Source organism: Bos javanicus, chromosome 22 (genome assembly GCF_032452875.1).
Source record: "Bos javanicus breed banteng chromosome 22, ARS-OSU_banteng_1.0, whole genome shotgun sequence".
Classification (NCBI taxonomy): Eukaryota; Metazoa; Chordata; class Mammalia; order Artiodactyla; family Bovidae; genus Bos; species Bos javanicus.
In genome coordinates this window covers 33,719,729-33,737,523 of record NC_083889.1, presented here as the reverse complement: position 1 = coordinate 33,737,523, position 17,795 = coordinate 33,719,729, and positions in this window count along the sequence as shown.

The window sequence follows — 17,795 nt, the reverse complement described above, 5'->3', positions numbered from 1 at the left end:
GCATCCAAATGCACAAATTTAAGGAATTGAGGGACTCAGTATGTCAAAAAGTTGAAGAAGGATCCCCTCCCCATCAGCTCTAAAGATTGCTATATCCTTGATAAATACAATTCATGTGTCCAGACTGATGGTGGAAGTCATTTCCGGAAATGCTGTATTGAAACGAATTCTGAGTCAATATCAACATTCACTGGGTAAAACTGATCAGTTATCAGGGTATGTGTATGTATCAGTTCAGTTCAGTTCAGTCGCTCAGTCATGTCCGACTCTCTGTGACCCCATGAATCGCAGCACGCCAGGCCTCCCTGTCCATCACCAACTCCTGGAGTTCACCCAGACTCACGTCCATCGAGTCAGTGATGCCATCCAGCCATCTCATCCTCTGTCATCCCCTTCTCCTCCTGCCCCCAATCCCTCCCAGCATCAGAGTCTTTTCCGATGAGTCAACTCTTCGCATGAGGTGGCCAAAGTACTGGAGTTTCAGCTTTAGCATCATTCCTTCCAAAGAAATCCCAGGGCTGATCTCCTTCCGAATGGACTGGTTGGATCTCCTTGCAGTCCAAGGGACTCTCAAGAGTCTTCTCCAACACCACAGTTCAAAAGCATCAATTCTTCGGCACTCAGCCTTCTTCACAGTCCAACTCTCACATCCATACATGACCACTGGAAAAACCATGGCCTTGACTAGATGGACCTTTGTTGGCAAAGTAATGTCTCTGCTTTTGAATATGCTATCTATGTTGGTCATAACTTTCCTTCCAAGGAGTAAGCGTCTTTTAATTTCATGGCTGCAGTCACCATCTGCAGTGATTTTGGAGCCCCCAAAAATAAAGTCTGACACCGTTTCCACTATTTCACCATCTATTTCCCATGAAATGATGGGACCAGATGCCATGATCTTCGTTTTCTGAATGTTGAGCTTTAGGCCAACTTTTTCACTCTCCACTTTCACTTTCATCAAGAGGCTTTTTAGTTCCTCTTCACTTTCTGCCATAAGGGTGGTGTCATCTGCATATCTGAGATTATTGATATTTCTCCTGGCAATCTTGATTCCAGCTTGTGTTTCTTCCAGTGTATGTATATATAAGGTTAATCATGGGTTGCATTTCTGCATCTCTCAATCAGGAAAATGATGGGCCTCCAAAATGACCTGAGAAGCTAGCTTACCTGATATTTAAATAATTATGAGCACCCCCCCAGACACCCATGAGGTGTCAACATTGCATTTTCAGCAAATTACTGAGGGATGATTTTCTAGTGTTCTTCCTTGTTAGAATATAGCATTTTCAAAAGTGCAACCACGAAATAGGTTGACATTTACTATGATTTTACATAAAATAATGGTGTTGGCTAGAGAGTGATTACATGCAATGTTTAATAAGCACTTATTTTTACCTGGCTCTCTTTTTCCATCCTTTATATTAAATAATAGGAAAACAATTTAATTTTGTGATATATCCATGGAAATAACCACTATAGCTTGGCACTTATAGCTTGACAATGCCCTGTATACTTCTATACAACAGAGAAGGCTCTCAATAAATACATGTCAAATGAAAGAATAAGTCCCTGAGTTGCACAGCAGGGGGAGTAAGAAAGAGACTAAACATGGGGAAAAATTAAGACAAAATTCAAGTGGAATTTTTCTGGCATACATGAAATATGGGATGCAAAGGGTTCTTCATTGTTTTATCGCCACTTCTTAGGGAAGGGCTGTGTAATTCATTCGATGCTTCTCTTCCTGTGACTTATGCTGTCATCCCAGATTCATGGTAATGTAAGTTTACAGCACTCCAAATCGACATATATTCTTTCTCCATTGTGTTTTCAATTCCTCTCTACTTCTTCTGTTTCTCCAGGGGAAGGGGTTAATCCCCGCTAGGGTCCCCCTAGGGTAATGTTGTAGGTGACATTGTCCCAGGTAAACAGTGTCAGCAATGCAGTCATTCCAGTGTGCATTGCACAGTGAATTTGTGTATAGCTTCTAGCTGGTGGCTAAAAGAAAGTTTGGCGTGCTTACCTAGGCCAGATCTTCGTGAAGCAAATAGGACTTTTTTCATCCTTCTTATACTCCATTCTAATCAGAAAAAAATATTTTATTGGTTATAGATAAATAACATTTAGTGAATGCTCGCTCTGTTGCCAGATACTATGGAACCCCTTTGTAGACATAATGCATTGGATTCTTTCCAAACCACATCAGGGAGCACCTATTATTGTCACCAGTTTTCTACCGGAAAAACTGAGTCTTAAGGAGCATAACTAATTAGTCTAAGATTGTACAACATGTAAGTGTCAAAGCCTAGTCAAATCAAAGAATGTCAGATACCTGTGTTTGCACCCTAATCACTGTACAGTGTGGCCTCTTGAATGAAAACTGTGGTTGACATCTTTCCACTTGCTTGGCTGATTTAATAGTCATTCCTAGAAGCTAGCAGCCTAGAGAGTTGTGTCAACCCTATAGAGCAAACATCAGGAATGTAGTTTATAACTTGAACAAAATGTCCACATGTCAAGGAGAGTGCCAGAGAAATAAGACACTGGTTTATTTCCCTCCATTTTCCAATCTTTTATTCTGGTCTTAAAACTGCTTGGTTATAACTAATAAATGTTATTGGGTGAATAAATGTTCATCCAATATACCATTTTTGACATAAATAATATAATATCCAAACAATGCAGGAACTGGTTTAAATAAAACATGTGAAGCCTGGGTCTTTCTTGTAATAATTTGAAAAATATCAATAATGCTGTCAGTTTAACAGCAGAACATGCTATCTGCTCCTTTCATCTTCCTGGTTATGTTAGAAAAGGGAAAATTCACCCCTTCACCACATTAAAAATTGTATTTCCCACCACCACTGTCTGAAAAGTTTGTTTTAGGAGCCCAACATTTAATTTTAGAAATGAGCAAGCAAATATATTTGTCATGTTTCTGAAAATTGAGGAAAGTGATCTGGTTTAATAAGCAAGAAACTGACTTTAGGATCACATTACTTGAATTTGAATCTTAGCTGAGAAACTTTGAATATCACACTTTCTCTGAACCTCTGTTTTCCTATGTATAATAAAGTAGAGATAATTATATATACCTCAGAGAGTTGCTGTGAAGATTAAATGAGATAATTCATGGGTATCAGTTTATTAACCAACTTAAATTTCAGGGAGGTAAAAACAGGAAACAGCATCATTTATTTTTTCTTCCAAACACAATTTTTAGTTCCTTGTTCCATAAGGTTATCTAGTTGGAACCATGGCTATAAGTAACATTGACTGATAATAATTTCTTCCTTGTAATTATCTTAGTTTGGGTTGCCCCCTACAAAAGGACTATAAGACAAGAATTTGGGTGCAATTAGCCTACTGGGCTTCCCTGATGGCTCAGAGGGTAAAGAATCTGTCTGCAATGCAGGAGATCTGGGTTCGATCCCTGGGTTGGCAAGATCCCCTGGAAAAGGGAATGGCTACCCACTCCAGTGTTCTTGCCAGGAGAATTCCATGGACGGAGGAGCCTGGCCAGCTACAGTTCATGGGGTCACAAAGAGTTGAACACAACTGAATGACTAACACAGAGCCTATCTAGGAGGTGGTTCAAAGTAGCATAAGTAAAGAAATGGGGAGAGAGGAAAGAAAGAATTGTTAGTAAAAGCATTGTATGAGCAGGTCACTACTCTGAGTAACTAGGGCTCAATGTCTCTGAAATTCCACATGCAACAGACATTGTCTTTAGAGAAAGGTGAGCATAGTAGATGCTTCTGATTCCTGAACTGGATCCCTTTACTGGCCTGGTGTACATGGCCTCTAGTTACTCTGAACTTTGGGTTTCTCACAGCCTCTCCTCCCTACCCCTTCTCTGGAGTGTTGTCCTTGCTTAAGGGCCTTTCTATCCCAGCTGCCAGTAGCACTGACTGACTTGTATGGGGATACAAAAGCCAGCCTTTTACCTCCAGGGAAACATTTCTGCTGCATGGTTGATGGCACAGAGCCCTCTTCACCATAGACAGGCCAGGGCTAGACTGACTGTGGCTACACCTAACTTGATTTTTTCCCCTTACTTTTTCTGTTTCCTTCCTTCCCTTACTGGTGTCTCCTGATATGTCTACAGTGCTTAATCTCACACATTTAGAATCCCTGTCTCAATCTCCGCTTCTAGGGAACTTGATCTAAGACAGGGGCATTGGGGGCAATTATTCAACATTGTTCATCTCCTGTTGGTTGAGGGTTTGGTAATGTTCACTATCTGCTGTCTCTTCTCCCCATTTGTTGAGGCTGTTTCCAGCCAGCATTCCCTTCCAGCTTCAGAAAACTTTAACAGGAAATTAATGTCAGCTTCTTGTTTCACAAATGCTCCCAAATTTAGGGGACACATGTGAAACTCTTTCCTGAGTCTTGTCACTGAGCTCTGTATGGAGAGGGATGGGGAAGTAGTGGGAAATGCTAAGATTTTTTTTGTAGACCTGAAAGCAATCTGGTAGGGAATGAGACTATATGGATGTGAGAGTTGGACTATAAAGAAGGCTGAGCTCCAAAGAATTGATGCTTTTGAACTGTGGTGTTGGAGAAGACTCTTGAGAGTCCCTTGGACTGCAAGGAGATCCAACCAGTCCATCCTAAAGGAGATCAGTCCTGAATATTCATTGGAAGGACTGATTTTGAAGCAGAAACTCCAATACTTTGGCCACCTGATGCAAAGATCTGGCTCATTTGAAAAGACCCTGATGCTGGGAAAGATTGAAGGTGGGAGGAGAAGGGGAAGACAGAGAATGAGATGGTTGGATGGCATCACTGACTCAATGTACATGAGTTTGAGTAAACTTCAGGAGTTGGTGATGGACATGGAGGCATGGAATGCTGCAGTCCATAGGGTCACAAAGAGTTGGACATAACTGAGTGACTGAAATGAACTGACTGGGAATGAGACCCTAATCCCCTTATCTTATATTCAGTCCCCAGTCTCCTACTAGAAACTTCCTCACTTGGCTGGTGGAATGGCTACTGGGTCAACAACCATCCTGATTTAACCAGTCTGTCCTAACTCTAGTCTTCTACTTATACAGTCTGAATCAGTGATGGGTGTGAGGGTCAAAAGACCAGTTTGGCCATCTTTTTTGAATAAGGGGTTATCTATTGCCTCTTTGGGACTTAGTTAATTTCTAGAAGTCACAGAAAACATTCTGCCTAATAATTTGTATATACATATTTAAATTAATACTTAAATGCTTATTAAGTGGTAGCTGTTAATTAAATTAAAAAATTAATTTCTAACATCTTTGACAAGCCAGCACATTTTACTGCTTGTTTTAATGATGTGACTCAGCACATTTGATGTAAAGATCGAAGGGTCTACGAATCAGGACACCTGGGTCAGCAAGGATTCAGTCTGTGACCTTTTCCAAATCATTTCACCTTCCAAAGGCTTTGACTTCACAGCTGTCAAATAGGATTATCAAAGCTGCTTTACATATTTCACAGGGTTGTTATAAGTCTGAAATTAAGGGGAAAATGCAGGAGCACATATGAGAGTGTAAAATACTGTCAGGCAATGATTAATAAAGTCACCCACTTTTATAGGAATCTACCCAAAGGCATTTTCCCTTCTCTTCAGATACACAAATCTGACAAGCTGCTGTGGCTGAGACCTGACTCATTTGCAGCAAACAGATGTCATGTTAAATGATGACAAAGTGATAAACATATGTAAATATTTCATATGGAAATGAAATCAATATGGACACATGCAAAAGACACAGTTCCAAGACTGGGAATGCCAGGCTATGCATAGTCACAGCAGAAAAAGGCACAGTGTCGGAGTGGATCATCAGCTAAAATCAAGCCCAGTGTTGTTATTTAAAATTTTACCAGAAACTATTAATAGGCATGGACCACGCATAATTTTGCCATTTGTTTCAGACTTCATGATGTAGTATACTGTTAATCGGGCAAGTGTATCATATAGAGGAAAACAGGCTGGGTTCTAATCCCTGCTCCTGGTGACTCTAAATTCACCAACTACCTTTCTAGGTTTTTTGCTGGTTCAAGGTGACATCGTTATGTATATCTGTTCACATTAGTTACAGGTAGTATGCCTTTCTGTGTGTAAAAGTGTTTTGAAAATCCATAGTTATGTTATACGGGTAGAGGATGATATTAAACAAGTGAAAAAAATAGATGAAAAAAATCCAGAAGAAGGTGAATAAACAGCTGGATAAGAGGAAGCTGGAAGGTGTCTAATTCTATCACATCACTGTGGGTTGCCCAAAAGAACAAGTGTCTCTAAATTTCGTAGTGAAAGGGAAGGAGGGAGAGAAGGCGAGAGAAGTTGAATGGACTCAGTGAGATAAAAACAAAGACCGGAGAGTCCCAGCGTGGGACTAGAGAACCTAGAGAGCTGTGCAAGCTGCAGGTATAAAGGCATGCTTTATGTGGTATGGACACTCACTTGTCCAGTGCCAGAGAGTTTTTATAAGATCTCAAAAGTGTAGCCCTTTGAAATGGCCCGTGGTCAACACATGAAATCAGGCTTTAAACAAAAACCAAGTCAAATAATTTTTGAAAAAGCAGAGATCTTTGTTACAAAAAATTTTAACTTAAATGTTTACAAACTGAACAGAATAGAATATCAGTCCTCTTACATACCCTTCACCCAACTTCAATATTATCAGCATTCTGGAAAGACAAATTCCTTTAGGGAACATAGTATTTAAACATTTTTATTTGGAAGTAATTTCATATAAGAAAAGAATAGAATAATATACAGTAATATAATAAAAATAGAATAATTTTAAGTAAGAATAAGAGTAGTGTGAAGAATATGCAGGAATCCTTTATCCAGATTCACTTACTGTTAATATTTTATTCCTTTTTGTTTGTCATTGGCTCAAGTGCATGCACATTTTCTCTCCTTCTCTGTAACATTTTCTTTTTCTGAACAACTTGAGGATAATTTATACCAACTATGGAAATTTACCCCCAAATGTTTCACCATGTATTTCCTAAGAATAAAGACACAGTCATATAGAACCGTAATAAAGTTACCAATCTCATAAATTTATATTGATAGAATTTTATTATGTTCCAAGTATATCAGTTGACCAAGACACGTATGTTATAGCATTTCTCTTCCTTCATTACAGTATCTAGAGTACAGTTAGGTGTAGCATTTACATTTTCACCTCTTTCTGTCACCTATAGTATGGAACATTCCTCCAGTCTTTGCTACTTATGATGCTGACAATTTTATTTTATTTATTTATATATTATATTTTATAGATAAAATAATATCATTTTAATTTCTACATCTTTATTTTTTTAATATAAATTTATTTTTTAAATTGGAGGCTAATTAGTTTATAGTATTGTATTGGTTTTGCCATACATCAACATGAATCTGCCACGGGTATACACATGTTCCCCATCCTGAATCCCCCTCCCACTTCCCTCCCCATACCATCCTTCTGGGTCATTCCAGTGCATCAGCCCCGAGCATCCTGTATCATGCATCAAACTTGGACTGGTAATTCATTTCACATATGATGTTATACATGTTTCAATACCAGTCTCCCAAATCATCCCACCTTCGCCCTCTCCCACAGAGTCCAAAAGACTATTCTATACATCTGTGTCTCTTTTGCTGTCTCGTATACAAGGTTATTGTTACCATCTTTCTAAATTCCATATACATGCATTAGTATACTGTATTGGTGTTTTTCTTTCTGGCTTACTTCACTCTGTATAATAGGCTCCAGTTTCATCCACCTCATTAGAACTGATTCAAATGTATTCTTTTTAATGGCTGAGTAATACTCCATTGTGTATATGTACCACAGCTTTCTTATCCATTCGTCTGCTGACAGACATGTAGGTTGCTTCCATGCCCTGGCTATTATAAACAGTGCTGTGATGAACATTGGGGTACATGTGTCTCTTTCAATTCTGGTTTCCTCGGTGTGTATGCCCAGCAGTGGGATTGCTGGGTCGTATGGCAGTTCTACTTCCGGTTTTTTAAGGAATCTCCACACTGTTCTCCATAGTGGCTGTACTAGTTTGCACTCCCACCAACAGTGTAAGAGGGTTCCCTTTTCTCCACACCCTCTCCAGCATTTATTGCTTGTAGACTTTTGGATCGCAGCCATTCTGACTGGCATGAAATGGTACCTCATTGTGGTTTTGATTTGCATTTCTCTGATAATGAGTGATGTTGAGCATCTTTTCATGTGTTTGTTAGCCATCTGTATGTCTTCTTTGGAGAAATGTCTGTTTAGTTCTTTGGCCCACTTTTTGATTGGGTTGTTTATTTTTCTGAAATTGAGCTGCATGAGTTGCTTGTATATTTTTGAGATTAATTCTTTGTCAGTTGCTTCATTTGCTATTATTTTCTCCCATTCTGAAGGCTGTCTTTTCACCTTGCTTATAGTTTCCTTTGTTGTGCAGAAGCTTTTAAGTTTAATTAGGTCCCATTTGTTTATTTTTGCTTTTATTTCCAATATTCTGGGAGGTGGGTCATGGAGGATCCTGCTGTGATTTATGTCAGAGAGTGTTTTGCCTATGTTCTCCTCTAAGAGTTTTATAGTTTCTGGGGTCTTACATTTAGATCTTTAATCCATTTTGAGTTTATTTTTGTGTATGGTGTTAGAAAGTGGTCTAGTTTCATTTTTTACAAGTGGTTGACCAGTTTTCCCAGCACCACTTGTTAAAGAGATTGTCTTTAATTCATTGTATATTCTTGCCTCCTTTGTCAAAGATAAGATGTGTCCATATGTGCGTGGATTTATGTCTGGGCTTTCTATTTTGTTCCATTGATCTATACTTCTGTCTTTGTGCCAGTACCATACTGTCTTGATAACTGTGGCTTTGTAGTAGAGCCTGAAGTCAGGCAGGTTGATTCCTCCAGTTCCATTCTTCTTTCTCAAGATTGCTTTGGCTATTGGAGGTTTTTTTGTATTTCCATATAAATTGTGAAATTATTTGTTCTAGCTCTGTGAAAAATACCATTGGTAGTTTGATAGGGATTGCACTGAATCAGTAGATTGTTTTGGATAGTATACTCATTTTCACTGTTTTGATTCTTCTGATCCATGAACACGGTATATTTCTCCATCTATTAGTGTCCTTTTTGATTTCTTTCACCAGTGTTTTATAGTTTTCTGTATATAGGTCTTTTGTTTCTTTAGGTAGAGATATTCCTAAGTATTTGATTCTTTTTGTTGCAATGGTGAATGGAATTGTTTCCTTAATTTCTCTTTCTGTTTTCTCAGTATTAGTGTATAGGGATTTCTCTGTGTTGATTTTATATCCTGCAACTTTACTATAGTCATTGATTAGTTCTAGTAATTTTCTGGTGGAGTCTTTAGGGTTTTCTATGTAGAGGATCATGTCATCTGCAAACAGTGAGAGTTTTACTTCTTCTTTTCCAATCTGGATTCCTTTTATTTCTTTTTCTGCTCTGATTGCTATAGCCAAAACTTCCAAAACTATGTTGAATAGTAGTGGTGAAAGTGGGCACCCTTGTCTTGTTCCTGACTTTAGGGGAAATGCTTTCAATTTTTCACCATTGAGGATAATGTTTGCTGTGGGTTTGTCATATACAGCTTTTATTATTTGAGGTATGTTCCTTGTATTCCTGCTTTCTGGAGAGTTTTTGTCATAAATGGATGTTGAATTTTGTCAAAGGCTTTCTCTGCATCATTGAGATAATCAAATGGTTTTATCTCTCAATTTGTTAATATGGTGTATTACATTGATTAATTTGCGGATATTGAAGAATCCTTACATCCCTGGGATAAAGCCTACTTAATCATGATGTATGATCTTTTTAATGTGTTGTTGGACTCTTAATGCTAGAATTTTGTTAAGGATTTTTGCATCTATGTTCATCAGTGATATTGGCCTGTAGTTTTCTTTTGTTGTGGCATCTGTGTCAGGTTTTGGTATTAGGGTGATGGTGGTGGCCTCATAGAATGAGTTTGGAAGTTTACCTTCCTCTGCAATTTTCTGGAAGAGTTTAAGTAGGATAGGTGTTAGTTCTCTAAATTTTTGATAGAATTCAGCTGTGAAGCCGTCTGGACCTGGGCTTTTGTTTGCTGGAAGATTTCTGATTACAGTTTCAATTTCCGTGCTTGTGATGGGTCTGTTAAGATTTTCTATTTCTTCCTGGTCCAGTTTTGGAAAGTTGTACTTTTCTGAGAATTTGTCCATTTCTTCCACATTGTCCATTTGATTGGCATATAATTGCTGATAATAGTCTCTTATGATCCTTTGTATTTCTGTGTTGTCTGTTGTGATCTCTCCATTTTCATTTCTAATTTTATTGATTTGATTTTTCTCCCTTTGTTTCTTGATGAGTCTGGCTAATGGTTTTTCAATTTTATTTATCCTCTCAAAGAACCAGCTTTTGGCTTTGTTGATTTTTGCTATGGTCTCTTTTGTTTCTTTTGCGTTTATTTCTGCCCTAATTTTTAAGATTTCTTTCCTTCCACTAACCTTGGGGTTCTTCATTTCTTCCTTTTCTAGTTGCTTTAGGTGTAGAGTTAGGTTATTTTTTTGACTTTTTTCTTGTTTCTTGAGGTATGCCTGTATTGCTATGAACCTTCCCCTTAGCACTGCTTTTACAGTGTCCCACAGGTTTTGGGTTGTTGTGTTTTCATTTTCATTCATTTCTATGCATATTTTGATTTCTTTTTTGATTTCTTCTGTGATTTGTTGGTTATTCAGCAGCGTGTTGTTCAGCCTCCATATGTTGGAATTTTTAATAGTTTTACTCCTTTAAGTGAGATCTAATCTTACTGCATTGTGGTCAGAAAAGATGCTTGGAATGATTTCAATTTTTCTGAATTTACCAAGGCTAGATTTATGGCCCAGGATGTGATCTATCCTGGAGAAGGTTCCGTGTGTGCTTGAGAAAAAGGTGAAATTCATTGTTTTGGGATGAAATGTCCTATAGATATCAATTAGGTCTATCATATAAAGTTTGTGTTTCCTTGTTAATTTTCTGTTTAGTTGATCTATCCTTAGGTGTGAGTGGGATATTAAAGTCTCCCACTATTATTGTGTTATTGTTAATTTCCCCTTTTATACTTGTTAGCATTTGTCTTACATATTGTGGTGCTCCTATGTTGGGTGCATATATATTTATAATTGCTATATCTTCTTCTTGGATTGATCCTTTGATCATTATTGCATCTTTCTTTGTCTCTTTTCACAGCCTTTGTTTTAAAGTCTACTTTATCTGATATGAGTATTGCTACTCCTGCTTTCTTTTGGTCTCTATTTGCATGGAATATCATTTTTCCAGCCCTTCACTTTCAGTCTGTATGTGTCCCTTGTTTTGAGGTGGGTCTCTTGTAGACAACATATACACAGGTCTTGTTTTTGTAGCCATTCAGCCAGTCTTTGTCTTTTGGTTGGGGCATTGAACCCATTTACGTTTAAGGTAATTATCGATAAGTATGATCCCATTACCATTTACTTTATTGTTTTGGGTTTGAGATTATACATCCTTTTTGTATTTCTTGTCTAGAGAAGATCCTTTAGCATTTGTTGGAGAGCTGGTTTGGTGGTGCTGAATTCTCTGAGCTTTTGCTTGTTTGTAAAGCTTTTGATTTCTCCTTCATATTTGAATAAGATCCTTGCTGGGTACAGTAATCTGGGCTGTAGTTTATTTTCTTTCATCACTTTAAATATCCTGCCATTCCCTCCTGGCCTGAAGAGTTCCTATTGAAAAATCAGCTGTTATCCTTATGGGAAGCCCCTTGTGTGTTGTTTTTCCCTTGCTACTTTTAATATTTGTTCTTTGTGTTTGATCTTTGTTAATTTGATTAATATGTGTCTTGGGGTGTTTCTCCTTGGGTTTATCCTGTTTGGGACTCTCTGGGTTTCTTGGACTTGGGTGATTATTTCCTTCCCCATTTTAGGGAAGTTTTCAACTAGTATCTCCTCAAGTATTTTCTCATGGTCTTTGTTTTTGTCTTCTTCTTCTGGGACTCCTATGATTCAAATGTTGGGGCGTTTTACATTGTCCCAGAGATCTCTGAGATTGTCCTCATTTCTTTTAATTTTTTTTTAAATTTAAATTTATTTATTTTAATTAGAGGCTGATTACAATATTGTATTGGTTTTGCCATACATCAACATGAATCCACCACGGGTGTACACGTGTTCCCAGTCCTGAACACCCCTCCCACTTCCCTCCTCATACCATCCTTCTGGGTCATCCCAGTGCACCAGCCCCAAGCATCTTGTATCCTGCATCAAACCTGGACTGGCGATTCATTTCTTATATGATATTATTCATGTTTCAATGCCATTCTCCCAATCATCCCCCCTCTCCCTCTCCCACAGAGTCCAAAAGACTGTTCTATACATCTGTGTCTCTTTTGTTGTCTCGCATACAGGGTTAGCGTTACCATCTATATTTCTTTTAATTATTTTTTCTTTTTTCCTCTATGATACATTTATTTCTACCATTCTATCTTCTACCTCACTAATCCTATCTTCTGCCTCTTTTATTCTACTATTTGTTCCCTCCAGAGTGTTTTTGATCTTATTTATTGCATTATTCATTATATATTGACTCTTTTTTATTTCTTCTAGGTCCTTCTTAAACCTTTCTTGCATCTTCTCAATCCTTGTCTCCAGGCTATTTATCTGTGATTCCATTTTGTTTTCAAGATTTTGGATCATTTCACTATCATTATTTGGAATTCTTTATCAGGTAGATTCCCTATCTCTTCCTCTTTTGTTTGGTTTGTTGGACATTTATCCTGTTCCTTTACCTGCTGGGTATTCCTCTGTCTCTTCATCTTGTTTATATTGCTGTGTTTGGTGTGGCCTTTCTGTATTCTGGCAGTTTGTGGAGTTCTCTTTATTGTGTAGTTTCCTAGCTGTGGGTGGGGTTGTACGGGTTCCTTATCAAGGTTTCCTGGTTAGGAAAGCTTGTGTCAGTGTTCTAGTGAGTGGGGCTGGATTTCTTCTCTCTGGAGTGCAATTAAGTGTCCAGTAATGAGTTATGAGATGTCAGTGGGTTTGGAGTGACTTTGGGCAGCCTGTATATCGAAGCTCAGAGCTATGTTCCTGTGTTGCTGGAGAATGTGCTTGGTCTGTCTTGTTCTGGAACTTGTTGGCCCTTGGGTGGTGCTTGGTTTCAGTGTAGGTATGGAAGTGTTTGATGAGCTTTTGTTGATTAATGTTCCCTGAAGTCAGGAGTTCTCTGGTGTTCTCAGGATTTGGACTTAAGCCTCCTGCTTTTGGTTTTCAGTCTTATTTTTACAGTAGCCTCAAGAATTCTCCATCTATGCAGCACTCCTTTTGAAGACAATGGGCTGCTTTTCTGGGTGCCTGATGTCCTCTGCCGGCATTCAGAAGTTGTTTTGTGGAATTTTCTCAGAGTTCAAATGTTCTTTTGATGAATTTATGGGGGAGAAAGTAGTCTCCCCGTCCTATTCCCCCTCCATCTTAGGACCGCCTGATGCTCACAATTTAAAAAATTACAGTTCTCCTTTGTACCCATTTGTTTTCATAGAATTCTCCTCATTTGGACTTTGTCTAATGTTTCCTCATTATTGTATTCAATTATGTATCCTTGACCAGAACACTGCATAATGATGACAGTGTGTCCTTCTCAGATGCCATATTTGGAAGTAGAACACTCATCTACCCCTAATTGGGGGTGTTTATTTTGAACACTTAGTCAGACTATTGTCTGATTTCTCCACTGAATAGTCAATATATATATATATATATTTCCCTTGTAACATGGAAACAAATTGTGGGGAGACACTTTGAAAGCATGTACAGATTCTGCTCCTCATCAAGCTTCCCTCCCAGGGTTTAGCATCTTTGGAGGAGGGCATGACAACCCGCTCCAGTATTCTTGCTTGGAGAATCCCCATGGACAGAGGAGCCTGGAGGGCTAAAGTCCATGAGGTGGCAAAGAGTCTGACATGACTGAGTGACTAAGCACAGCACAGCACATAAATCTTGCCTGCTCCAGTTTTTACTACTATTATTGCAAAATGCTGATTTTCTATCCCAGTACACTTTCCACATTTATTAAGTATTACATGGCATTCTATTGTAAGCAAGAATCTTCCCTTTCTTTCTATTTATTACCAATAAGGAATAATGGATTTCTTCTTTCCTTCCAAATGGCTTTTGGTATATTACTACATAGAGTTAATTATTTGGCACTGAAATTGTCCCATATTGATAGTGGAAGTATTTTTAAGTTGGCTACTGTGTCTGGGCCATGTCCCCAAAATAAGTTTGAACACTTACTTTATGACATAGCAAGGTGTTCCAAAGTCTTGTACCTATTCACCCAAGCCCTGGCATTGGCCATTGCTCTAAGGATCCCTGGTAGATTTTAGAGGGGAATGATATTAAACCCTAGCTCTTGATACTGAGTGTGCTCATTTCACCTGGAGTGTGGCGTTTTGGCCCCTTCAGTGCATAAAGGTTGGAACCATATGCATGCATAAACACGTTTACATACATACACTTGCATACATATATTCTTAAACCTATGCACTTGTATATGCATATGCACATACATATGCATATCCCAAAATGAGAATTCACATCAATATCCCCAGTTTCTAAACCTTCCCCACAGGGCTGTTTCTTGTCTTTTCCCATTTTATGTTTTTATGTTCCCTCTTCTTGATTGAGAAAACTGGCTCCCAAATTTATTTACTCGCTCCATCTTACAACACATCTAAAATAGTTTCACAATTCCTTTGCTCATTCCATTACAAAAAGCAAGCCATATTAAAAACAGGTCAAGATTTGTTTGCAATTCTTACCCTCACCCCATTCTGCCACAAACTGAGGGTGTATAGTTAGTTACATGGATTAATTCTTTCTTTTCTCCCTCCCTCCTTTTTCTTCCTTCCTGTCTCTAGTGTTCCACTTAAGGGTAGTTATGGCATTTGTTTGGAAAACAATTGAATTTATGTTGTTTAAATTGACTTTCTGTTTTAGTGCTCTTTTCCTTCTGTATATAGGTATATGTGTACATTATATATATATATTTGTATATATATTGGTGCTTCCCATGTGGCACTAGTGTTAAAAAAAAAAAAACAAAAAACAACCTTCCTACTGATTCAGGAGACATTAAGAGATGCAGCTTCAATCTCTGGGTTGGGAAGATCCCTGGAGGAGGAAATGCAACCCTCTCCAGTGTTCTTGCCTGGAAAATTCAATGGACAGAGGAGACTGGCAGGTTACAGTCCATGAGGTCCAAAAGAGTGGGACACCATGGAAGTGACTTAGCATGCACAAACACATATATTAATATATAGGAGATTAAAGCCTTCAGAAAGTCTAACTATATGCAAAAAATAATATTCACAGATATCACTTTTTTCTTCTCCACTCCTTTCCCACCCCAACATGACAATATATTAGAATAAAAGTATTCACAATAAACCTAATTATATGGTTGTCTTTGGGGGAACAAAAAGGAAATGAGTTAGAGGTGAATTGATCAGTCAGTTGATCAAAGTGGGAACCTTGCACTACGGGGCAGTGAAGATGATACACATAAACTGAGAGATACCACTGACTGTACTGTACTTAAGGTTAAACATTTTACCCCCTAAGATCCCATAAACATGCAACAGCATTTCCCAATGTACGTTCTACAAAACACTAGCCTCATAAGGTTTTTTCCTCTGAGAGGAAAAAAGTTGTTCCTGGTCAAATAAGAATGGGTAATAGTATATATTTGATCCCCTTCCTGGAAGTCTTACTGTTAAGAAACTAAGTGTGTTTCTATAGTTTTTTTTTTTTTTTAACTCAGAGAAAGAGAGAGTAGAAAAGTAGTTACTAGGGCCTGGGAATGGGGAAAATAGGGAGAGGCTGATCAAAGGGTACCATTTTCAGCTCTAAGATGAATAAGGTCAAGTAAGGGGCATACTGAGCTTATTATTATCTTTTAGAAATAATCTTTAAAGGGACAGATTTTGGAAAATTTGGGTCCATGTACTCAGTGAACATTTACTGAACTCCTATTCTATGCTGGGTGCTGTTTTTGGTGCTATGGATGGACAGCCAACAAAACAAATGAAGTAACTGTCCTGGTGGAATTTATAGCTTAGAATGTTTGTAGGGGAAGTGGAGGCAGGCAGAGATATCGTACAGTATCCACTAGCCACTCAGGAAAGATGAATTCAGGCTGCCAATCCCCTTTCTTCCTTTGGGAATATTTCAAAATGCTGACCCAAAAGAAAAAAATAAATAAATAAAGTGGAGTAAATGCTGCAAGCAGCTTGGATGCTAAGCATCAGGTCCAGAAAGAATATATCAAGAAGGCTTCTTCATCCTTCTACTTCATCTGCACACATCTGAGCACAAGCCAAAAATTAAGAGTATAAAATCACTAAAAAAAAAAAAAAAAAAAAAACCACAAGGGAAAAATTCTTGAGTTTTTAATCACATTCCCATGTTGATAAAATATTTATGAGCTCTCTTTCAATTAATTAGAATAAACTGTGTAACATTGCAGCAAACAAATTGAAAATTTAATAAAGTAAGTTCATTTCTAATTTCTTTGAAAGAAGCTAATTATATTTAGTTCTGTAATTATAAGTTTAATTAAAATGTAATGCAAAATATTCCATAAACTGAAAACAGTGCTGAGTAATAAAATTGGGCCTTTAATACAATTTGCTCTTTAGATGAAAATTTATAATTTAAAATGAGGTCTTTAGTGTATCATTCTCCAAAAATTTCATCCTTTCAGTCTAGATTTAATTTAACAACCTTTCTATAAAGACTAATTAATGTTTATTTACTGTTTTAAACCTGTTTCCTTCTGTTTATTACATGCTGAAAATCTCCTTTTCATTGGTTTTAGCTATTTTCCTTTTAGACTTGGTTTAAAGAGACACTTGTATTTCCCTCTTGCACATCATAATTTATAGCACATCCCTTCTGAGTTGGAACATGGCTTGAAACTTTCAGTGATTCAAAACTTGAAAGCTCAGATGCCCTTAGAAGTATGTTCACATATCAGTCGCCTTCACCTGGCTGACACGGAGATGATATGATTGCTCCAGGCAGACATGCAGGTAAAAGGAAATTTAGATCCTCTAAAATGAAATTAGGAAGATGATGAAATGACCTTTCGGTGATGTTTTTAATAATCATTTGCTCTCATACATTTATCAGAGGAATAGAGTAGACTAATAGTTTGCCCAGATGTTAGGCTTAAATTCCAAAGTCAATTGAAATTTGGGGCCATTTGCTGTGATGTTGAAGTAATATCCATTTCTAAAGGCCTTTCTGACTGTTCTTTAATTTGAAAGGGGCTCTGCTTTTACCTGAATCACAGAGGTTTGTGGAAGGGAAATGACACAGTGAAAAACTCACTTTTTCAACTCTTTATTCTTCAGCATTCAAGAAGGATTCACTTGGTTTCATCTGAGTCAGTTTAAAATGACTAAAAAATATTTATTGAATGCACAGTGTATAAAATAAGTTATATTTTCTGTGCAAAGATATCTCCTTGAGGAGTTGTTGAAAATTGCATTTCTGTACCACTGCTCCTGCTCTCACATTCAGACCCACGATGTTTGGTGTGGATCCCAGTGATCTTATTCAGTTAGTTAGAGAAAGGTACTGAATGTTTATAGGCTTCTAGAGTTGAGTAATATAGTCCTAGAACTTATATCTCTGGAGGACAATGTTCATTGAATCAGTGGTTTGTTCTGCTTTCTATTGGAGCAGAACTGACCTTGCCTCTGCAGGAGTCAAGATGGTTGAAGAAAGGAAGGAATAAGTAGGGAGAGGGGATT